Source organism: Erinaceus europaeus, chromosome X, assembly GCF_950295315.1.
Source record: "Erinaceus europaeus chromosome X, mEriEur2.1, whole genome shotgun sequence".
Classification (NCBI taxonomy): domain Eukaryota; kingdom Metazoa; phylum Chordata; class Mammalia; order Eulipotyphla; family Erinaceidae; genus Erinaceus; species Erinaceus europaeus.
This window is the reverse complement of record NC_080185.1, coordinates 3114651-3138737: the sequence shown is the minus strand read 5'-3', so window position 1 is coordinate 3138737 and position 24087 is coordinate 3114651. Positions and strand designations below refer to the sequence as shown.

Sequence of the window (24087 nt, the reverse complement as noted above, 5' to 3'; positions counted from 1 at the left end):
GACGAGAAAACCAAAAGACAGTTTCACTCATATGTGGAACCTAGAGAATGATATTCATGAACTTGCAAACAAAAACAGAAGTGAACAACTGTTTCTAAGCCTCTGAAAACTGTGGTGGTTGCTGCTGGAAGGGTGGAGACCGATATTTTTGGTAACGGTGAGAGAGGGAGAGGTACCACAGCAGTACTGAAACTATTCTCAGAGCAGCGGGGAGCGGCCAGAGCCTGGCTCGGCCACAGGCACACTATCTGGGTGAACTGTGGTGCCAGCCTGGTCCTAACTAGACTCCACTACTTGGGAGGGGGCACAGTAAACATGAACTAGGTGGGAATCTTTTGAGTCTCCAATAGCTGTCCCTTCTCTCTCCAAAGGTGCTTTGAGTATTTGAGCCATCCCTTTAGAAAAGCATAATGCCAAGCTCAGGCCACCCATACCAGACAACTCAAGTCTTTGGGGAGTTCCAGTTTCAGGTGCTGCTTCCCAGAAAGCCCTGGGTGGTATGAGAGGGGAAAAGATGAAGTGCCAGCCAAGAGGAGAGATAGCTGCAGATGCAGTACAGCCTTCTTCAAAGGGTGTGGAGCTGATGATGCTCTGGGGTGGGTCTCCAGAGGGAGCCCCGGCAGAGAGGGGCCAGCTGCTGGAAGCTGATACTGCCTCCCTGCCAGGACCCCAGCACTGTGCCCGCCCAGACTGCAGGAAGTGGCACTTGTAGAGCAGAGCTGTAAGTGCAGCACCACTTGGAGGTATTTGCAATCCTGGATAGATTCCTCCTGGCTACGCTTGAAGCTCTCACCCGAGGACCGGTACACATTTCCACTATGGTATCAAGTGACTGACCCACTGTTCAACACAAATTTGTCGAAATCAAGTTCCTCGGTCATCACACAGCATGTGAACCAGAGAGCAATGTCCCTGAGGGATCCCGGCTTCCTCCCTCCACTCCAGTGCTCACGTGTCTGCTGTGCCAGCTAGCCAGGCCAGCTGCGCACTCCATGTGGGGAGGGCCTGGAGGAATCAGACAAGGCGGTGACACAGGAGAGAAAGGACACAGTGAGCCACTGAACATCCGTCCTCCCGGGACACAACAGATGCACAGCTCTGCGTGGAGGGCTGCCCTCAGAAACACCCAGAAGCAGTGACCTTCTGCCACATAGTGGGTGAATGAGTATGAAAACCTGAGCCATGCTCTTGCCCCAGCTTGTTGTGCCCCAACAGGAAGTGCAGCCCAACCCTCAGCCTCTCCCCAAGGAGCCTGGCGTTTGGACAATCCACCTGCATCCCACTTCTAACCAAGGCATGTCATGGGTCCTCCAAGACCCCTCTCTGAGAGTCATCAGGCCATGTGTCCGCAAGTCCGCAAGATGACAGTGAGCACAGAAGTCCTAAGCTACGGGGTACCAGCTCTCACTGATCCCCCAGCTCAGCACTGAAATGCCAGACAGCTCTCCCAGTCTTGCCCAACAAGTGGAGAGGGGGCATACTGCAGCTTTGGTTTCCTTGGCTAGTTACTTTCCCTGTCCTCTTTTATTCCACTTTATTGGAGGGGAGGTTAATGGACTGCGGTACAATTAACACACAGGTAAAGTTTCTCATCTCCCTGTGGCAGGTGTCTACAAAACCCTCTCCCCCAAGCTAGCTCCTTTTCCACTGCAGCTTTAGAAGTTTCTGCCCAAGGGTGCAGCGTCTAGAAGCTGACAGTCATCTTCCCCCAGAGCAGGGAAGCCCCTGGAACTTCTCTCACTTCCTCCTTGCCTGGGGCTCAAGTGACAGAAGCAAGCCACCAAGGAAGCCACCAAGGAAGCACAAGCACAAGCACCTAGCACTTTTGCTGCCAGCCCCTGAGGGATGGAACCCTAAATCACCTAGCTCATGCAAGGTCAACAGACTCTGAGTGCAGGAGTCCTCCTCAGTGTGCAGGCCTACCACTCAACTTCCGTCTTCCCCAGCTGACTAGAGTCATGGCAAAAGAAACAGAAGTACATTCTAAACAAAAGACCGTGATGTATCACCAGAAACTGGCCTGGTGAAGCAATTTACCTGGTGGAGCTCAAAACAGTAGTCATCTAAGTGTTTGTCAAGGTCAAGAGGATGAGTCCTGACAGACCTGTGAAGCGGGGAAAATATTTGCAAATCACACAGCCAGTGAAGGTACGTATTCACCTAATAATCAAGGAACTCACATGACCCCAGAGAAGAAAAAAAACCAAAAACCCAATTTATAAATAGGCAAAAGGAGGCAGGTAGGAAAGATAAGATAATGGATATTTAAACGATTTTTATGCCTGAGGCTCTGAATTCTCAGGCTTAATCCTCAGCATCACCATAAATCAGAGTTGTGCAGTGCTCTGGTGAAATTAATTTAGATATATATATATATATATATATATATATATATATATATATATATATATATATATATATTGAATGGAAATATTTCCAAGGACATACAAATGGGAAAAAGGAGGAGTCAGGCCGTAGCACAGAGGGTTAAGCACAAATGGCACAAAGTGCAAGGATGGGCGTAAGGATCCCGGTTCGAGCCCCTGGCTCCCCACCTGCAGGGGAGTTGCTTCACAGGCGGTGAAGCAGGTCTGCAGGTGTCTGTCTTTCTCTTCCCCTCTCTAGTCTTCCCCTCCTCTCTCCACTTCTCTCTGCCCTATCCAACGACAACAATAATAAAGAGCAACAAAAGGGAAATAATTAATTAATTAATTAAAAAATGGGAAATAGGTCTATAAAAGGTGCCCAATGTCACTAGCCACCAGGGAAAAGCAACTCAAAGTCACAGAGAGATGATACCTCACATCTGCCAAGGTGTCTGTTGTCAAAGTTGTGAAGAAAAGGTGGCCCTTGCACACTGCTGATGGGGATATAAACTGGCCCAGACACAAAGAAAGCCAGTCAGGGATTCCTTCAAACATTTAACAGTGAACTACAGTCTGAGTCCAGGCAGTGGCACACTAGGCTAAATACACATTATATCACGCACAAGGACTCAGCTTCAAGCCCCCGGTCACCACCTGCGGGAGTGGGGGGGACAAAGTGTGAAGCAGCGCGGTTGGTCTTTCTCTTTCCCTTCCTCTCTCATCTCCCCTGCTCTCTCAATTTCACTCTGTCCTATCAAATTAAAAATATTCAAAAAAAATACTTAAATGGAACTACAGTATGATCCAGTAATCCCACTTCTGGGTACGTTTCCAAAAGAGTTGAAATCAGTACCTTTTCTTTCTTTGAATTAAACCATTTTATTTTGTTTATTTAATTTACTTATTGGATAGAGACAGAGAAATTGAGAGAAAGGGGGAGAAAGAGATACCCAAAGCCTTGCTTCACTCTTCATGAAGTTTCCCTCCTGTAGGTGAGGAACAGGGGCTTGAACTCAGATCCTAGAGGAGTGGGCCATAAGCATTCAACTGGGTGTGCTACCACCCAGCTCCCTGAAATCAGTACCTTAAAGAGATCTGCCCTCCCATGCTCAGTGTAGAATTGGTCACAATAGCCGCGGCAGTGAAGCAGTGTCCACGTCTGTGGGCTCAAGGATGGCCGTGTGGTATATGCACAATGGCCTAGAAGCCAGCCTTCAGGAGGCAAGTCTGCACTTTGCAACAAGGTGAACAGAACTGGCGAGTGTTATGCCAAGTGGAATGAGTGAGAGAAATGCTGCATGGGGTCACTGAAAAGTGGAATCTACTGAAAGACAGAAAGAAAGGGAGGCAGCAAGTTGCTTGAACGGAAATCAGAAGCATGGGGAGGGGGGCAACTGGTTGAGCTCCTATGTTGCAGTGTGCAAAGACCCAGGTTTGAGCCCCCAGTCTCGACCTGCAGGGGGAAAGCTTTGCAAGTGGTGAAGCAGTGCTGTAGGAGTCTCTCTGTCTCTCTCCCTCTCTCTATCTTCCGCCTTCCCTCTCTATTTCTGGCTGTCTCTAGGCAATATATAAAAAGATTAAAAAATCAAAAAGGAGAGAGAGAGAGAAAATCAGAAGTATGGGAGAGACCTAGGTGTGTACAATGTTTGAATGTGACTCCTACTCTTGTTGAAAAAGAGAATTCATCAACAGATTTCGAAAGGATGCTAGGTTAGTGAAGGCAGTGGAATGAGGCAAAGGATCTGAGCAGGTACATCTGCCTGCTGTCTATGGCTTCATAAAATTGCATGTGAGCACTTGGTGCCGTTGGTATTCAAGTGAGATTTTCATTGAAGTAGTTCTAAGTTCCCAGACAGTTATAAGAAATAATACAGAGGGGTTAGGCAGTGGCACACCTGGCTGAGTGCACGTGTTACAGTGCACAAGGAACCAGGTTCAGGTTACCACTCCCCACTTGCAGGAGAAAAGCTTTGTGAGTGGTAAAGCAGGGCTGCAGGTGTCTCTGTCTCTCTCCCTCTCTATCTCCCCCTTCCCTCTTAATTTCTGGCTATCTTTATCCAATAAGTAAAGATAAAAAGAATAAAATAGGCCTATTAACCATCTACAAAACAAAGACCCCCAAACCTTCATCTGCACTAATCCAGCCTTTAGGTTCATGACTAGTCAACAATTTGTTTGGTTCTACGTTAACTCTTTTTTCAGTCACCAGGTTCCAGATGCTAACATGATGCCAACCGGACTTCCCTGGACAGACGACCCCACCAATGTGTCCTGGAGTCCTGCTTCCCCAGAACTCCGCTCCACTAGGCAGAGAGAGAGGCAGGCTGGGAGTATGGATTGACCAGTCAACGCCCATGTTCATCGGGGAAGCAATTACAGATGCCAGACCTTCCACCTTCTGCATCCCACAATGACCCTGGGTCCAGACTCCCAGAGAGTTAAAGAATAGGAAAGCTATCAAGGGAGGGGATGGGATACGGAGTTCTGGTGGTGGGAATTGTGTGGAGTTGTACCCCTCTTATCCTATGGCTCTTGTCAGTGTTTCCTTTTCATAAATAAAAATTAAAAAAGCAAAGAAAACAATACAGAGAGTTCCTGTGTACAATTTCTCCACATTCTCCCAGTGGTGACATTTTGCCAAGCTACCTTACAACATCACAACCAAGATACTGACAGTGTTGCAGACTTGTCTTAGCTGTGCTGACTGGCATATGTGTGACGGTAGGTGTGCAGTCACAGCACCATCATGGTCAAGACACTGAGCTCCTCTCTCCCAGCTTCCTATCACCACTCACCCCTGCCAACCAATCTTTCTTTCCCTAGCTCTCAAATGTTGTCATTTCTAGAATGTCACAGATGGGCAGGCAAAATAGCAAACTAGCTCACCTGGGTGGTGCGCAGCTCTGTCAGGGATGTCAACAGGTTTCTTTCACTTTCCCCTGCATCTCTGCTTCTTTGTCACTATCTACAAATAAAGAAATACTTTTTAAAATGTTAGAGACATGGAACAATCTAACAAGTAGCCACCAGGGACTGGATTCCTTTCACTCAGTGCTGGGTGCCCTGTGTCAATCCTGCCTTCTTTGGACGGCTGAACTCTTTCCTGTGAAGGCCTTGTCAGACTGCAGCTACTCACACACTGAGGGACTCTTGGGCACCCCCCAGCTTTGGCTGTAACTATCCTGATATTGATTTTTGTGTGGATGTAAGTTTTTATTGTGCTGGGCTAAATGCCCAGAGAGGCAACCGAGGAGTCACTTGGTAGCTGCATGTTCACTTCGTCTAACGAGCTGCGAAACATCTTTGCAGAGCACCACACCACTTTTCATTCCCCCATCACATCAGGGCGAGGGCTGTAGTTTCTGTCTCCTCCCCTCATTTGTCATCCTCACTCAGGTGTTTAGGACACAAAATGTGTGGGGCTAAGTGCAGTTTAATTTGCATTTTCCTGATGGTAATGAATCTTTTAAAAAATCTTCACATGGGGGGTAATTCGGGCGGTAGCACAGCGGATTAAGCGCACATGGCATGAAGTGCAAGGACGGGCATAAGGATCCCAGTTCGAGCTCCTGGCTCCCCACCTGCAGGAGGGTCGCTTCACAGGCAGTGAAGCAGGTTTACAAGTGTCTATCTTTCTCTCTCCCTCTCTAGTCTTCCCCTCCTGTCTCCATTTCTCTCTGTCCTATCTAACAATGACATCTATAACAACAATAACTACAACAATAAAAAAAAAACAAGGGCAACGAAAGGGAATAAATATAAAAAAATCACCTGATAAATGGGATGAATTTGTCCCTCCAAGAAAGAAAACCAGGTACCTACATCATAAGCACCCCCAAAAGAACGAGATCATGACTGGAAACAGGTCAAACTAGACAACAGATAAAAAGGAAGGGACTGGAGACTCCAGAAAGGTCAGGAAGCAGAGAGAGACAAGTCTAGCAAGTACAGGGATGCCTACACACCTCTTCAAACCTCGGTATGAGGGGACTTACAATTGGCTTTCTCCTGTGAAAATGAATTTCTTATAATTTCATTCCAAGTCAGACATGCATTAGATCTAAATTTGGAATTTTTAAAAAAAGAGGGTGGACAAACACAGGGGCTACACTGTATGCGAATGAAGCCTCAATCCAACACAACAGGAGGGGGCAGGCTGCAGGGGCCAGGCCGTGCCAGAAGACTTCCAGGAAGGAGCACAGCAAGAGTAGCAGGCGGCTTTTAGCCCAGAGCCTGTGACTTCACCCACAGAAATGCACTCCAACCTCCTCTACCCACCACCAAGTGGGGTGAGAGCCCCTTCCTCCAAGCAGTGAGAAGCATACTGGAGACAAATCCTCCATCAGAGCAGCTTTGGGTCCTCCTCTGTAAGAAAGCCGGTGGGGAGAGAGAGCTGCCTCACTCCACAAGCTGTAGATCCAGACAGACTTCCAGGGAACATCCTCCAGTATTCACAAGCAAAGGCTGGGGGGAAGCGGGGGGGGGGGAGCGGAGAGGGAAAGAAAGGCTTCATGGGCCAGGGTGGGGACAGCCTTGGCAGGGGTCATCAGAAATCCCCAGACCTAGAAATGACACTGCTCATCGACTTCACAGATGGGACACTCAGTGATCCCAGGCTCCTAGTGTGCACAGAGACCATGGCAGTTGGTGGCCAGGGGTTGCGACAGTGGCACCCAACTGCACCCACTTCACTGCTTGTTCCTAAGCCTTCATGACTAGAAGATCCTGCTTTTTCCTTGTTGGCTCTTTGGATGTGTCAAGTAAGAGAGAAAGTAGGATAAAATCAACCCCACCCCACCCCCCAAAGCACTGTCTGATATGGCCCTGGTGGGGGGGTATAGAAAGACAGACTGATGGACAGGGTGGAATTTCCCAATAGTTAGAAGCAAGGTGGAAACAGAAGCACAGCCTCAGGGTCTCCAATCCCGTTCCCACTCCCCCTTCCGATGGCCTTGTTACAGAGCCTAGCTGAGATCCATTACGCCCTTTGATTTAGAAAGAAACCCATAATCCTGGAGGTGGGAAGACTGGGGCCTTCACTCCCTCCCTCATTATCTCCACAACTCCAGGCCTTTCTGCCCTCCCCCCCTCCCAGAACGCTCCTTGGAGAAGATGACTTGGGGCTTGACCTGAGATTGTAGGTTAGCAGGACAATTAAGGCAGCTTGATTTCCCGGCCAGGGAGAACTCAGCCTCTTAGCCCCAGCTTGCATCCTGAGGCCTGCACCCCCAGCACACCTCCAGTTATCCTCATCCTCTCGTGTTAATTTTAATATTTTATTCATTTATGGACTAGAGAGAAACTAAGGTAGGAGGGGGAAGAAAGAGGCAACGCTGCTCATGAAGTTTCACCCCTGCAGAAGGGGACCAGGGCCTGGAACCCGGGTCCTTGTGCACGGAGGCATGTACACTCTACCACGTGTGCCACCACCCAACCCTGGTTTATAAATTTCTTTAAAAAGCAGATTTCCCTTCATGCAAAGGCTGGTGTGACAGTTTGGCTTTCTGCAGCACCTGTAGCAGGCCCCCAGCTCCAATAAGGGAAACCTGAGGGCTTGTTTATTGGGTGGTCCAGTGAGGGGACATGTGAGAGGCTCCCGGAGCAAGGCTCAGGCTGAGACTTGTAGAAAACCCAAGGATCTGAGGGCTGCTGAGCGCTGACTTCTGCCAACAGCTGAATCAGCTTCTGAGAAGATTCTCCCCCCCGGCCTCCAGAAAACAATGACATCACTCAACAACTTGACTTTAAACTAGTGGCACCACTAGCTAATTTTGGACCTCTAGCCATAAAGCTAGTGAGTACAGTCTATTTTGACACTGGTACCACGGTCACTTGTTTCAGCTGCAACAAAGAGCCAGTACACATTCCCTGGAAAGTGGTATAGCTATTCCCTACTGCAGTGGTTACAAAATGTGAAGCTGATAGCACCACACAGAGCCAAACACTCACACCAGCAAACAGGAGGCTGGGGTGACTCAAAGGGACCGCTCTAGCTTGTAGAAAGTGAACTTTCAGGTGGATTGGGGGGGGGGGGCTTCAGTTTTTTCAGCCTCCTGGACTGGTTCCTCAAACTTCTACAACAAAGTCTTGTATTCTTTTAAAGAGAAAAGGTAACAAGTTGGGGATAGATAGCATCATGGTGATGCAAAGAGACTGCCATGCCTGAGTCTCCAAAATCCTAGGTTCAATCTGCTGAACTACCAAGAAGCAGAGCTAAGCAGTGATCTGGAGAATTTTCTTTTTTCTTTCTTTTTTTTTTTTTTTTTAGAGAGAGAAGGTAACAAATACTTACAGTTTGAATCTTCAACAGTCACACCGTCACACCCCATGCTCACCACTCTACTGTTGTCCCAGTTCAGATTCTGCAAACTGCCAGCCCCTGGAGGAAAATTCATTCCCACTCCAGAACCACAGCAAGTATTTCAAACTTTGGGGGTCAGTTCCGAAACAAATTCTGCTTCCCATCTCACAGCCAGCAGGATCTCACAAAGATTCCAAGGAGAGGGGGTCGGGCTACCGCCGGTCATGCAGCAGGTTAAGTGCGTGTGGCGCAAAGCGCAAGGACCAGAGTAAGGATCCCGGTTCGAGCCCCCGGCTCCCCACCTGTAGGAGGGTCGTTTCACGAGTGGTAAAGGAAGTCTGCAAGTGTCTTTCTTTCCCTGTTTTCCCTTCCTCTCTCGAGTTCTCTCTGTCCTATACAACAACAATAACAACAACAACAAAGATAAACAACAAGGGCAACAAAAGGGAAAAATAAAGGGAAAAATGGCTTCTAGGAGCAGTGGATTGGAGTACAGGCACTGAGCCCCAGTAATAACCCTGGAGGCAAAAACAAAAAACAAAAACAAAAGAGAGAGAGAGAGAGAGAGAGAGAAAGGAGGAAGAGAGAGAAAATTGCTGGGCTACAGCCCAGAGTCACTACTAGCCAAGAAATCCATCTATTCTGAACAGGGGGTTAAAGGGTGGAAGGGTGAAAACTACCAGAAGCAGAGTTCTACCTTTATTCAAGCAAGCTGAGGTGGGGGAGGTGAAGGGACAGGCCTCATCCAACAAGGACACACAACCCTAGGGGAAAATGCAGCCCCAGTCAGGGACTTTTCACTGCCTCCTTTAGACAGATAGAACACACCTGGCTACAGGCCAGTAATGACACAATGCCATCGTGATTACTTAACAAGACACATCAGATTCTAGAACTTTCCACATGTTTACTCACTATATATAACAAGACGCACCTGAGCTTCGCTAGACAGGCCTGCCCAAAGGCATTTTACCTTACACCCAGTCAACAGATTCCGGGGTCGTAGCATTTACAGGATCAGAGTCTGCCTTTCCAACACATTCCAGGGAGCTGCTGCTGTGTCTGCTTTGGGAACCAATCAACTGGTGAAGAAGAGAATTGGGTGAGGAGCCTGACTTCTGGAATCAACATTAATTCCCCCACCTATGAGCCTTTCTGCCTGGAGCAAGTCACTCCACCTGCCCATCCTTCTTTTTGCTAACAAACGGGTCACTGATGCCACTACCTAGTCCATAAGCTTATCCTGGGGCCTCAAGAGTTTACACAAATAAGACAGTGTCCAGTATGTAATTAGAACCAGGTCCATCGGGATTTGGGCTGTAGCACAGCGGGTTAAGCGCAGGTGGCGCAAAGCACAAGGACCGGCATAAGGATCCCGGTTCGAACCCCGGCTCCCCACCTGCAGGGGAGTCGCTTCACAGGCGGTGAAGCAGGTCTGCAGGTGTCTGTCTTTCTGTCCCCATCTGTCTTCCCCTCCTCTCTCCATTTCTCTCTCTCCTATCCAACAACGACAACAACAATAATAACTACAACAATAAAACAAGGGCAACAAAAGGGAATAAATAAATAAAACAAATATTTAAAAAAAAAGAACCAGGTCCATCCAGAAAAAGCCATTCTGTTTTTTTTTTTGAGAGTTTTTTTTTAAAAAGATTTAAAAAATATTTATTCCCTTTTGTTGCCCTTGTTTTGTTGTAGTTATTATTGATGTCACTGCTGTTGGACAGGACAGAGAGAAATGGAGAGAGGAAGGGAAGACTAGAGAGGGGGAGAGAAAGATAAGACACCTGCAGACCTGCTTCACTGCCTGTGAAGCGACCCCCGGGCAAGTGGGGAGCCGGGGACTCGAACCCAGTTCCTTAAGCGGGTCCTTGCGCTTTGCACCACGTGCGCTTAACCCTCTGCGCTACCGCCCGACTCCCCATTTTTTAAAACAAATTTCAGCGATTTGCCATGCGGTTACAGTACTGCAGACCTTCAGAGGTGCAGCTTTGCCCCTCTATATGTGGAAAACTACACTACACCCACCACCCAAGTTCCAGTGTCCTCTCTATGGAAATGATCCCTGCACCCATTCCTGCCACCCTCTTCCCCTCCTGTAACCTCACCAGTGTTCACTGAATCTAAAATAAGCCAGCACACTTGTTTTCATTCACCTGGAATCACTTGAAAATCATCCCTGTCCTCCAGCAACGGTCGGTATCCCTTTCTCTCCCCTTGGTGACTTACCAAAGGTACTTCCACCGCAGCCATCCCACTCCCCTTTAGACCAGGCTCTCACATTCTCACAGCCTCATTCTCAGCCGGCCGTCCCATGAAGAGGGGAGCACTGTACACCCGGTGCCTTCAGGCTTCCCAGACCCCACCCCCAATCCAATCTAATCCAATCCAATCCAATCCAATGACCCAAGGCTTCCGGAAGGAGGGGTCCCTTCAGCACAGCTGCCCACCTGCTCAGCACGCCTGCTCCTCCCTCCCACACCGCACAGTTGGGGGTGTTTACTTACTCCCCTGTGCCCATCTGCTTAAGAGCAAGGAAAATAACAAATGTTCTTTTTTTTTTTTTTTGCCTCCAGGGCTATCTCTGGGGCTCAGTGCCTGCACTAAGAATCCACTGCGTCCATTTTTTCCTTTTTTTTTTTTTTTTTTTTGATATAACAGAGAGAAATTGAGAGGGAAGAGAAAGACACCTGAAGATCTGCTTCACCATTTGTGAAGCAACCCCCGCCCCGCAGGTGAGGAGCAGAAGGCTCGAACCCAGATCCTTGCGTGGATCCTTGTGCTTAGTACTATGTGCGCTTAACCCAGTGCGCTACCGCCCGGCCACCGTAATGTTCTTTACTTCAACTGCTAAACCCAACAAAATGGTTTATGCATCATGTCCTGTCTTTTTGATAAAAAGCCACCACTAGACTCAGGTTTGAAAAATAAGTGCTTATAAATGAATTCAATCAAGGCAGTTTCAACTCTTCAAATTGCCTCTCTCTGCAGCTGCCGGCACCACAGACCCAACGCTCCTGGTGGCCATTTTTTCCATTTTATTGGATACGACAGAGAGAAATTGAGAGAGGAGGGGAGATAGCAAGGGAGAGAGAAAAAGAGATTACCTGTAGACCTGTTTCACCACTCATAAAGTGTCCCCTCTGCAGGTGGGGAGCAGGAGTTTGAACCGGGATCCTTGTGAGAGTCCTTGCGCCTCAAACTATGTGTGCCTAACTGGGTGCGCCACTGCCCAGCTCCCTACCCCACCCAACTCTGAACCCAGAAAGATAAACAACGGGGTGGCGTGTTTCACTGGCAACGAATTAGTTCCCATAGGCTACCTGACTGCTGAAAAGAGCAGGAAAGTGGATTTTAAAGGAAGGGGTAGGGTGGCGGGGGTGAGGGGGTCAGCTGTGGTGCAGCCGGTAGAGTGCACACATTACACTGCACTAAGGGCCAAGGGTTCAAGACCCCAGTCCCCACCTGCAGAGGGGAGCTTCACGAATGGTGCAGCAGTGTAGCAGGTGTCTCTTTCTCCTTCCCTCTCAATTTTTCTCTATATCCAATAAATGAATAAATAAAATATATTTTAAAAAAGAAAGACTGGGGTTCCGAGTGGTAGAGCAGCAGGTTAAGCGCACATGGCGTGAAGCACAAGGACCGTTGTAAGGATCCCGGTTCGAGCCCCCGGCTCCCCACCTGCCCACTTCACAGGCAGTGAAGCAGGTCTGCAGGTGTCTATCTTTCTCTCCTCCTCTCTGTGTTCCCCTCCTCTCTCCATTTCTCTCTGTCTTATCCAACAATGACAGCAATAACAACTAACAACAACAACAATGATAAACAACAAGGGCAATAAAAAGGGGAAAAAATAGCCTCCAGGAGCAGAGGATTCATAGTGCAGGCACCGAGCCCCAGAAATAACCCTGGAGGCAAAAAAAAAAAAAAAAAAAAAAAAAAAGACTGGGTTCTAGGCTGGCCAAGGATCTGGCTCCCCTGCCTGTGACCCCAGAACAGATCTAGCCTTGTCACCAACCCTGCCAGCTCTGGACCTGAGTCACTAGTTTGGGATGGGGGGGGGCATGGCATTTCATTTCTAACACTGTAGAAATCCTGGAAGTGCAGTCTTTGTGACGGCTTGAGTAGGCTTTCCAACCCAGAAGGCCTCAGATGTGCACTGAAGCATCCTGTGAAAGTGCTAATGGGCGACCACGCAGCACCTCTGAGTCAGACAGAGCCAAGCTGGGCACCCCCCAGCTGGGAAGGAGGCCACCTCCTCCTCCTCTCTGTGTGAAGGCCTTGCAGCTTAGGGGCTCTGCAAGCTTCCAAGCCCGCCCACCCACCAGTGAGAAAGCTGATGGTAATTATTGGCAGCGAGTTGTCCTACTGTGCATAATGTGACATGTAATGACAATGAACAGTGTCAAGCATAAGGCCTCCTTTGTGAACATTGAGCCTCCAATATGTTATCCCAGTGGGTCCCCAAATTGGCTAAACTTTCCAATGTCTGAGTTTCTGCCAAGTCACCGGATTAGTGAAAATCACCAGTCACAGGTATTTGAAAGATTAGGGTTGAACCTAACTCTAGATCTTAATCAATTAACCTAATAAAATCTCCTCACTTTGTAGATGGTAGAAACCAAGCACTTAAAGGGGAAGTGATTTGCTCAAGGACACGGATAAATTGAGTAGCCGATGGATGAAAGAGCTGAAACCAAGGCTCTTCTCATTTGAGACCAAACTTTGTATCAGCAGAGCTCGTACATAACACCTTTGGATCATTGCGAACAGTAATGAGAAAGTATTGATTTAAAAACCATGGTAGTAGATGATAAAAAAGAAGGAGGAGGAGGAGGAGGAGGAGAAGCTTTTTAAACCATTGGAAATCCTTTGAAACTTGCAGTGTGGGAGTGAGTGATTGTGTAGATAGGTAACCACCAGGCAGTTATCCACACATACACTGAATAGATGGACCAGTGTCCTCTTTCCTCACTTACATGAAATCCTGTCTTTCCATGCAGAGACCCTACAAGTACACAGTTTCACGGACCTTTTTGTCTACTCCTGGGCCAACTACTGATTATGTAACTGGTCGGAAAAGTCCATCCTTCATATTCGTTGTAAAGTGTTTCTTTGGTGTTACTACTCATTTTATATTTCTAAGGAGTTACAGGGTCAGCTTCTCAAGTCCTATGCACAGTCTCACTGGGAATCATCTGGAAATGTATTTATGTTGCTCACTCCTGGAGTTTTGCCATCTTCAATAGATGTGCTTATGAAGTACTAGTGCTACTCAGTGTGCCCTGCCATGTGCCAAGGAATTTGGAAAACCTTTGCAAAAAGACATAGATGTTTATCAAAAAAAAAAAAAAAGAGAGTATCAGGTACTTGTCCTTAAGAAGCATATATTTTAGCAGACAGTGAGGGATAAACTATAAACCTGAGAAATAAGGATATAGATGGTCCGGGAGATGGCACAGTAGATAAAGCACTGGACTCTCAAGCATTTGCTCCCGCATTCAATTCCTGGCAGCACATGTACCAAAGTGATGTCAGGTTCCCTCTCTCCTTCTCTCTCTCTCTCATAAATAAATAAATAAATAAATCTTTAAAAAAAAAAGAAAAGAAAAGAAGAAACTGGTGTTGTGTGTTAAGAGGTTAACGAATGCTATGGTAAAGAAAAGAAGTGGGATAAGTAGCATCCGGGGGTCAAGAGAGGCGTGTGCGGGAGTCGGGCAGTAGCACAGTGGGTTAAGCGCACATGGTGCAGAGTGCAGGAGCAGGCCGGTGTCAGGATCCTGGTTCGAGCCCCCAGCTCCCCACCTGCAAGAGGTCGCTTTGCAAGCAGTGAAGCAGGTCTGCAGGTGTGTCTATCTTTCTCTCCTGTCTTCCCCTCCTCTCTCTCCATCTCTCCATTTCTCTCTGTCCTAACCAACAACAGCTATGGCAACAATAACAACTACAACAAGCACAACAAGGGCAACAAGATGGGAAAAATAGCCTCCAGGAGCAGTGGATTTGTGGTGTAGGCACAGCCCCAGCAATAAACCTGGAGGCAAAAAAAAAAAAAAAAAGAAAGAAAGAAAGAAAAAGAAAAAAAGAAAGAGAGAGCAGGGTGCAGGCCACCATCTTGGGTGGATTACTCAGGTCACTAACACACTTGGTAACTCATTCATTAGCCCTACCTCTGTGAGGTAAAAGTAACCTTTCTATAGATAAACAGAACTGAGGCATGAAGGGCTTACTTACATCATTTTCCAAGGCCACACTGGTAAGGAAGGGGTAGAGCCAGGATCTGTACTTGAACTCTACACTTTATCTCATCAGGCTCCAGTATGAGTCTCCATTTACTCAAGACTTCTGGTCACCAGTCAGTCCAGCTTTCCCCTGCTATCCAAAATCAGCATGTTCCTATCAAGATTTGTACAGAGCAAAGTGACATAAGAAGTAAAATCAATGTACTTGGAACCCCAGCTCTCTGGAGCCCTGCCCTGCTAGGCAAAGATACAAAGATACAAACAAGCTGGGAGTATGGATCCACCTGCCAACACCCATGTTCAGCAGAGAAGCAATTACAGAAGCCCGAACTCCCATCTTCTGCACCCCATAATGATCCTGGGTCCATGCTCCCAGAGAGATAAAGAACAGGAAAGCTTTCAAGGGAGGAAGTGGGATATGGAACTCTGGTAGTGAGAACTGTGTAGAATTGTACCCCTCTAATCCTATGGTCTTGTTGATATTTTTTATTTTTCATTTTATAAATAAATTTTTAAAAAGAAAGTGAAATTATCACTACTTTTTTTAAGAGACAGAGAAAGCCAAGGTGGGGGGGGGGCAGGAAACACACTGAAGCGAGACTGGGGGCTGGACTCAAACCTTGGGCATGTGCAGGGCAGAGCAGTGCACTAGCCAAGTGAGCTCTTTCACTGGCCCAATTATCATCACTTTCTGTGGAGAAAAGCAGCATTTCCAGACCCCCTTCCAATAACTTACCAAATAATACACACAGAAAGAAAAAAAAAAAAAAACTCAAGTCACATTCCCAGTAAAAGCAAGAATGCTATGAGAAATATCTAGCAGGGCCAGGTGGTGGCACACCTGGTTAAGCACACATTACTGTGCAAAAGGACCCAGGTCCAAGCCCCTGGTCCCCACCTACAGAGGGAAAGCTTCACAAGTGGTGAAGCAGGGCTGTAGGTGTCTGTCTCTTTCCTCTCTAACCCTCCCCTCTCAATTTCTCTCTGTTGCTATCCAACAACAAAAATGAAAGAAAAAAAATAATAATAGAGGGAGTTGAGCAGTAGCGCAGCAGGTTAAGCACACGTGGCACAAAGCGCAAGGATGGGCAGCATAAGGATCCCGGTTCGAGCCCCCGGCTCCCCACCTGCAGGGGAGTCGCTTCACAGGCGGTGAAGCAGGTCTGCAGGTGTCTGTCTTTCTCTCCCCCTCTGTGTTCCCCTCCTCTCTCCATTTCTCTCTGTCCTAGCTAGCAACAGACGACATCAATAATAACTACAACAATAAAAAACACAAGGGCAACAAAAGTGAAAATAAATAAATATATTTAAAAAAAGAAATATCTAGCTCATGGATAATACTTCCAGAAGGAACTCAGTAGGGCCCCTCTCCTTGTTGGTGTGCCAAGGCAAAACCAACTCTGAGAGATCTTTATTCTTCTCCTCTCTGTCACAAAAGTAAAAACCCCTTTTCAGGTAATACTAATGTTGGTCTTCTATAAAAGCAGAGTGGTGGAACATAAATTTTCTCAAAGTGGGAAACACCAGTATAACATTTCCTGTTAGGTTTCTTTCTATGTATTCATTATCTTTTTCATGCTTTTTTTTTTTTACCATGACATTTCCTAATTGGGTTTTCTCAGTATATGAAAAATTTATTGATTTTCATGTGGTAAGCAGCCATCTCTTTGATTGCTTATTAGTGCCAATAGCTTTCAGCCTGGTTTTCCTGGATTTTATAATTAGATGTGTGTAAATGACAGTTTGTTTCTTTCTGTTCATTATGTTTTTATATTTTACTTTTGTTATCTTTCATTTCTAAGTATTTGATGATTTCCATTGTGATTCTGTTTGTGACCTGCTGGATATTTACAATGTGTAGGTGGGGGGTGGGGAGATAGAACAGTAATTCTGAAACAGACTTTCAGGATTATTTGTTTATTCACTTATTTTCCAGAGCACTGCTCAGCTCTGCCTTATGGTGGTGTGGGGCTTGAAACTGGGAGCCTCTGGCCTGAAAATCCCTTTGTATAACCATTATGCTATCTACCCCTCCCCCTCTGAAAAATACTCTCGTACCTGTGGCTCTGGGGTCCTAGATTCAATCCCCAGCACCGGCATAAGACAGAGATGACCAGTGTTCTGGTAGAAAGAAAGATAAATTTAGAATGTGTAGATTAATTTCCAAACGTTTTATTTATTTACCTCTCAAAGACAAACAATACGTATTTTATTTTTTAATTATTTTTATTCTTTTTTTTTTTTGCCTGCACCATGAATCCACTGCTCCTGGATTTTTCCCCCTTTTGTTGCCCTTCTTGTAGTAGCCTTGTTTTTATTGTTGTTGTTACTGATGTCGTCATTGTTGGATAGGACAGAGAGAAATGGAGAGAGGAGGGGGAAACAGAGAGGGGGAGAGAAAGACTGACACCCGCAGACCTGCTTCACCGCCTGTGAAGCGACTTTCCTGCGGGTGGGGAGCCAGGGGCTCGAACCGGGATCCTTACGCAGGTCCTTGCTCTCTGTGCCAAGTGCGCTTAGCCCGCTGTGCTACCGCCCGACCCCCTACAATATCTATTTTAATAGTAATAGTACCTGTCTGTTTTGCGGTATTGATTCCTACCTTAATTGCATTGTAGTCATATTACAGCTCCGATTTGGCCAAAAGGAGACATAGAACCACATGGAGGGGAGGAGTACCTTTAATTCCTTTAATTTCGCGCTGAGCTCTATGGGTTTTTACTGGTCTGAAGCAACAGGTCTGTGGGCTCAGGCGATTTATGGGCTCTGGCAAAGGGGCTTGGCCTTCAGGATTCGTAGCGCAAGCGGATTGGACAGAAGAAATGCGGCGGGAAGTTGAAACTTTGGCGGGAGCAGCGAAGGGCATTGGGGCATGGGAAACCAAGTAGATTGGACAGAAGAAATGTGGCGGGAAGCTTAAACTTTGGCGGGAGCAGCGAAGGGCATTGGGGCATGGGAAACGGAAAGCAGAAGCGCCACAACCCCGAAAGCCCGGCCCAAACTGGGCGGTTCTGGCGGTTCCCTCTCAGCCTATAGGCATTCAGGAGTGGAGGCCTCCACACACCACAGCTGTTCCCCCTCCTCCTTTCATCCCCCTCTGCTGGTTTTCCCATCTCAGTCACGCAGTTTATTCTGCATAATTTCGGTTCTTTGAAACTTGCTTAATGGTGCAATTAATTGTCAGTTTTGGTAACTATACTATGTACAGTTATAAAATATGTATTATGCTCAGCTCTGGCTCGTGGTCGTGCTGGGGATTGAACCTTGAACTTCAGAGCCTCAGGCGTGAAATTCTTTTGCATAATCATTATGCTATCTTCCCAGCCCCCAAATAAGTATTCTGGATTGTTTCCAAATCGTGTCTAATGGAAATGACACTGCAGTGAACATGTGAGCGCAGGCACCACCCCGGGTCTGTGTTTTTGTGTTTATTGAAAAGTTATCTCGGAGTGAAATTGCTAGATTGTATGTCAGATCTACTTTTGATTTTTTAAAAATAAAATCATTGCTCTGCTTTCCGTATAATGAAGCTTGCGTTGCAACAGGGATGGAATTAGAGGGGGTCAGGCTAAGTCAAATAAGACAGGAGGAGACAGGCAAATACGGGATTCTCTCAATCATATGTGGGATAGAAAAAAACGAAATCAGTACAGCCTATGTCTCTCCTTTTTGTGTCTCTATCTCTCTGTCTCTCACCCTCTATCAAATAAAAAGGGAAAAAAGGCTGCCAGGAGCTGTGTCCATTGTACCATAACTCTGGTAGAAAAAAAAAAAAAGGAAAGGAGGAGGAGGAAAGGAGGGGAGGGGAGGGGAGGGGAGGGGAGGGGAGGGGAGGGGAGGGGAGGGGAGGGGAGGGGAGGGGAGGGGAGGGGAGGGGAGGGGAGAAAACAAAGCAAGAGAACTGACAAAGTGAAACAAAAATGAACCCTAAGTCTTGTCTGCAGTTCTGAGGTAGGGAGGAATAGCATGCTTCAGTGTGGGGAATCCCAATGGCACCTGATGAAGGGGCATGCTGTTTTGGTGGTGGACAAGTTATGCTAACAGTTTGAAAAGTTGTGTGAAATTATACTTATAAAACATAAATCATCTTGGGGCCAGGCAGTGGTGCACTTGGTTAAGCTCACACATTATAGAGCTCAAGGACCCAGGTTCAAGCCCCTGGTCCCCACCCACAGGGGCAAAAGCTTCATGAGTGGTGAAGCAGAGCTGCAGGTGTCTGTTGATTATTATGCCAGGTCCCCTGCATTGCTTGATGCTGTGGTCTATTGACATAATCATTGTTTTGCCTGAGACCTGCCCTGCCTGCAAGGCATTGGTTTATCCCATTGGTTAGAACCTTCGCAACAGCTGCTATGGAAGCTTTTTACCTTCGAGCTCTTTTCTTTTTTCCACCCCCTCTCTAGCCATTTCCTTTTCCGACCTGCCACTTCCGTTTCAAAAGATATAAAGGCGTAGTCTCTGATCAATAAAGGCTTTGCACTGCGTTCCCGCTCAGCCACAAGTAGCTGGTTCCTCTCCTGCCTCACTGAGTAAGCAGCAGCCCAGGTTGGCTCGGGTCAAGTTCTCTCCAACCCAGAGAGCAGGTGCCCGGGAAGAAACACCCTCCCCTCACGCTAGCCTGGCTGGTGTCTGTCTCTTTCCCTATCTCCCCTGCCATCTCGATTTCCATGTCTCTATCCAATAATAAATAAAATTAAAATAAAATAAAAAAGAAAAAATTCTTAAAAAAACAATCTTTAAAATAACATTTTTTCAAGAAAAGTATGTTCTGCAACTGCCCCTCCCCCCAACTGGCTCTGAGGTTCTGGGTTCAATCTCCAGGACATTTATAAAACATTAAGTCAAGTGTCTTCATCATAGTCACATGATCTATAAACTTGCTGACTTTCCTATGGGCTTATTCTTTTACTGGTTTAGTCTAGGGATTGCAACATGCTTGACTGGCTTTTCAGAGTGTAAAATATATTAGTATGGGACATTTGAGGGACCTTACAACACTTCAGCTTTTTAAACATGACTGACTGTGACGTTTGCTATTTATGATAGTCTATATGGTGTTCCATTTCCTATCATCTAACGTTCTTTATACAACAGAGAGCTTTATCTGTCCCTTCTGGAGCTGATAGAACTCATACATGAAATTACTTGCAGCTGTGATTATTTTTAGGGATAAGCTGATGACTATATTTTCAATTTATTCTATAGTTATTAGTTATTCGTATCCCGGAATGATTCAGAAATGCTATTAGGAACTCAGGAATAATTTCTATTCAGGTTTTCCACCTCTTCTTGAAAAAAGTGACAAATTCCGAGTAGAGGTTGAACATAATATTACTTCATCAAGCTTCTTCTGGGTCTGTGGCTGTCTTGCATCTATCATTTCTAATGCAGCCCAGAGCAGGGAGACAGCAGAATGATTCTGCAAAAGACCTTCCTGCCTGAGGCTCTGAGGTTCCAGGTTCAATCCCCAGAACCACCATCAGCCAAAGCTGAGTAGTTCTTGATCTTTCTCTCTGTATCCTTCTCTCTGTTTCTCTCACTCATTAAAAATAAAATTAATAATAAGAAGAAGAACATGATCAACTGTATTCTAGTCTCATGAAAACATCTTTTGTTTCACTGGCCTGAGTCTCATGATTACTGCTGGGTGTAGCGTGTGTGGGTCTGGGTTCAAGGCGCTTTGAAGCTTTCCCTCCCCTGCCACATGTTCACATGAAAATAGACATACATGTGACAAGTAAACTTCACTTTGGGAACTGAGACAAAGGTAAGTCAGCACAGCCAAGGCAGTTCTGATTAATAAGGGTAGTGAAAATCCTGGAGTCCCAAACAGGATCATTTAAAAAGTGGCCATGGTGGGGGTCGGGCGGTGGCGCAGTGGGTTAAGCGCACGTGGCGCAAAGCGCAGGGACCGGCCCCTGGCTCCCCACCTGCAGGGGAGTCGCTTCACAGGCGGTGAAGCAGGTCTGCAGGTGTCTATCTTTCTCTCCCCCTCTCTGTCTTCCCCTCCTCTCTCCATTTCTCTCTGTCCTAGCCAACAACGAATTACGTCAACAAGGGCAATAATAATGACCACAACGAAGCTACAACAAGGGCAACAAAGGGGGGGAGGGGATGGCCTCCAGGAGCGGTGGATTCATGGTGCAGGCACGGAGCCCAGCAATAACCCTGGAGGAGGGGGAAAAAAAAAGTGGCCATGGTGGGGAGGCAGGGGGCTGGTAGTGTACTTAGTTGAGTGCACATGCTACAGTGTGCACAGACCTGAGTTCAAGTTCCAAGTCCTCACCTTCAGAAGGGTAAGCATCATGAGCAGTGAAGTAGTGCTGCATGTCTCTCCCTTCCCCTCTCCATCCCCTCCCCTACCTTCCCCTATCTCCCTTCCCTCCCCCCTCTCCCCCTTACTCTCCCTCTCCTCACAGCTCCCCTTTCTCTCCATCCTTTCCCCCATTCCTTCTCTCTCCCTCCCCTCCCCTCCTCTCCCTCCACTCCCTCTCCCCACTCCCTCTCCTCTCCTTTCTCTCTCTCCCCTCCCCTCTCTCTCCCTCTCCTCCCTTTCTGTCTCCCTCACTCACCCCCTCTCTATGTCTCCTTCTCGATTTCTCTCTGTCTCTATCCAGTATAATAAAATATATTTTTTAAAACACACATCTCTGTCTCCACGAAAGGACCCTGCTACTGTTTGAGAGAACTAAAAATCTGCTTTTCTTTTTATTTCTTTCTTTCTTTCTTTATTATTTATTCCCTTTTTGTTGCCCTTGCGTACATGTACATGCATGACTCCAGATGAAATCACTCAGGGTCAAAGTGTCAGATGAGTTTTCTAGATCTGAGGTCTGAGTCAGGATGGGGCACGTCAAGATATTTCCATCTTGATTTTTGCAAAGTGATTCACAAAAAAAGAAGATCTCTGTAGAGGCGAGGGGGTGGGTATATGTGATACTCAGCATCAGAGCACATATTTTTCATGCTCGAAATCTTAGGCTCAATCCTCAGCAAAGATCAAGCATGCTCTGGTCTTTCACTTAAATAAATAAAGAAAGAAAGAAATCTTTACAAAGATCTTTATGAGAAGGAAGTTTGGGGGGATTCACTCAATAGCAGGCTGAGATCTATCCACAAAATCAATGGATGTTCTTTTAATTTGCCACTCACCTACATGGGGCCTGTCTTCTAATACGGAAGAATTCTATAACTTCTACTAAAACAGTTAAAACATTGAAACATCACAGCCCCTTTATATGCTACAAAGAGGGGAGAAAGAGTTGAAGATGTTTCCTCATTAAAGCTTTCCTTATCAAAGCAAGTAAAATAATTAGAATGTCTCACAAAGATTGGTAAGATGCTGAATTGTACCCAGGTGTTTACATTGCTCTAAGTTATATTCTATATATATATATATATATTTAATATTTATGATAACAGTAGTTATTATTTATGCATAGCTGATTTAATAAAGTGTTTTTCTCTCTATGGAAAAATGCAAACTAGTGGAAAGTCATGATAATTCACTTTAATTGTGTTTATCATGCCAAGATGTTCAGATGTGGTACCATCACCAAAACACACCTTCCCCTCACTGGCAGCTTGTTGGAAGTGCAGAGAAAGCAAGAGTGAAAGAAATGGGTTCTGATGCATTCGCCTGGTGTGGCAAGGGCTATGGAAAGATTGCAGACAGTGACCTCACTGGGATGCATTGGATCGACCTTCTCGTGGTGCATCCCGTGAGTACCCAGTCATTAGGGAAACTGACGATCCTTCCTAGCCAACTGAATCCACATGGATCCCAGTCACTTTCAAAGCCAGCAACGAGCAGCTCCTGACAACTTTCAACCTGACGCTGTTGACTGGCTATGGAAGAAGGGCAAACGCTAGAAGAAGAAGAAGAAGAAGAAGAAGGAGAAGGAGAAGGAGAAGGAGAAGGAGAAGGAGAAGGAGAAGGAGAAGGAGAAGGAGAAGTAGTGACCTCACTGAAGAATGTCCAGCAAGGAGAGACATCACTATGTGTTCACTGTGTCACATAGACCTGTAACTCTCTCTCTCTCTCTCTCTCTCTCTCTCTTTCTCCCCCCACCCCTCTCTCAGCACTGCTCAGCTCTGGCTGATGATGGTGGTGGGGACTGAACCTGGGACATCAGAGCCTCAGGCATGAAAGTCTTTGGCAGAACCCTTATGCTGTCTACCCATCCCCATCCCAGTGTATTTGTTTTTGAAAATTTTTTTATTATATTTATTTATTTATTTATTGAATAGACACAGCCAGAAATTGAGAGGGGAGGGGATGATAGAGAGGGAGAGAGAAAAAGAGATACCTTCAGACCTGCTTCACCACTAGCAAAGCTTTTCCCCTGCAGTTGGGGGCCGGGAGCTTGTACCTGGGTGCTTGTTAATAGTAACATGTGCGCTCTACCAGGTGTGCCACCACCCGGCCCACCAGTGTATTGCTTAAAAAACAATTAATCTATTAACATTCTAGTTACTGCTTTTCCTAAGACAAAAACCTGAGAGACAATCCCTCCAGGAAAATGTGTGTGTATGTGTGTGTGTGTGTGTGTGGATCTAGTAAAAAACAAAATGTTTTTGCTATATTTACATATTTCAAAGAAGGGATATAGTCACTATGTGTGGAACTCCAGTACCTGTTTCATTAATGGAGATATGAGGGGTATTTCTGGCCATTTTTCATTCTGGGCACAGCCATTTTAAGAAACATCAAGTGAGCTAGGAGTTGAAAGTGTCATGGTGACAACGGCTCCCTGGCTGCATATGTCTTTCTTCCCCTCCTTGGTCCGTGGGTGCTGTTTTTTGCTGTTGAGGAGGTAATGGCATTTTAAAGAGCCAGAAGGCCCACTAAACTGAAATCTTGATCACTTTGCAGCTCTCTTCTCACAGGCTTGAGTTTGGAGATGTTCTAGACTTGAGTAGAGGTGTTAAGGCACCGGGTTGCTCAGCTTAGTGTGAAGAAACGCCTGTTGGGGGAGGGTGTTCTCTGCCAACCATGCAGAAGGCCACAAGTTGAGCTCCAGGAGCTTGGGTTTGGAAAGTCATCCTGGACGTGCAGGGAGGTTGGCTCAAGCCTGAAGTGAAGGGTTCGAACTACTCAGTTACCTTTTGTGCAGATGATTTGTGTCTCAATTCTGAGTAACCAGCGGTTACTGCGATGCTTCCTGTAAGTTACTGAGAGCAA

General features: G+C 46.5%; 1 protein-coding gene across 1 annotated transcript in view; it reads right to left on the bottom strand.

The window, feature by feature from the left end:
• GABRA3 (gamma-aminobutyric acid type A receptor subunit alpha3) overlaps window positions 1–2090 on the bottom strand; it is a 521426-nt gene extending 519336 nt beyond the window's left edge. The window contains exon 1 of the mRNA XM_060183138.1: window positions 2038–2090. The gene's annotated coding sequence lies outside the window, so the exon portion shown is untranslated. The remainder of the gene's footprint in view (window positions 1–2037) is intronic.
• Between the last annotated feature and the right edge of the window lie 21997 nt (window positions 2091–24087).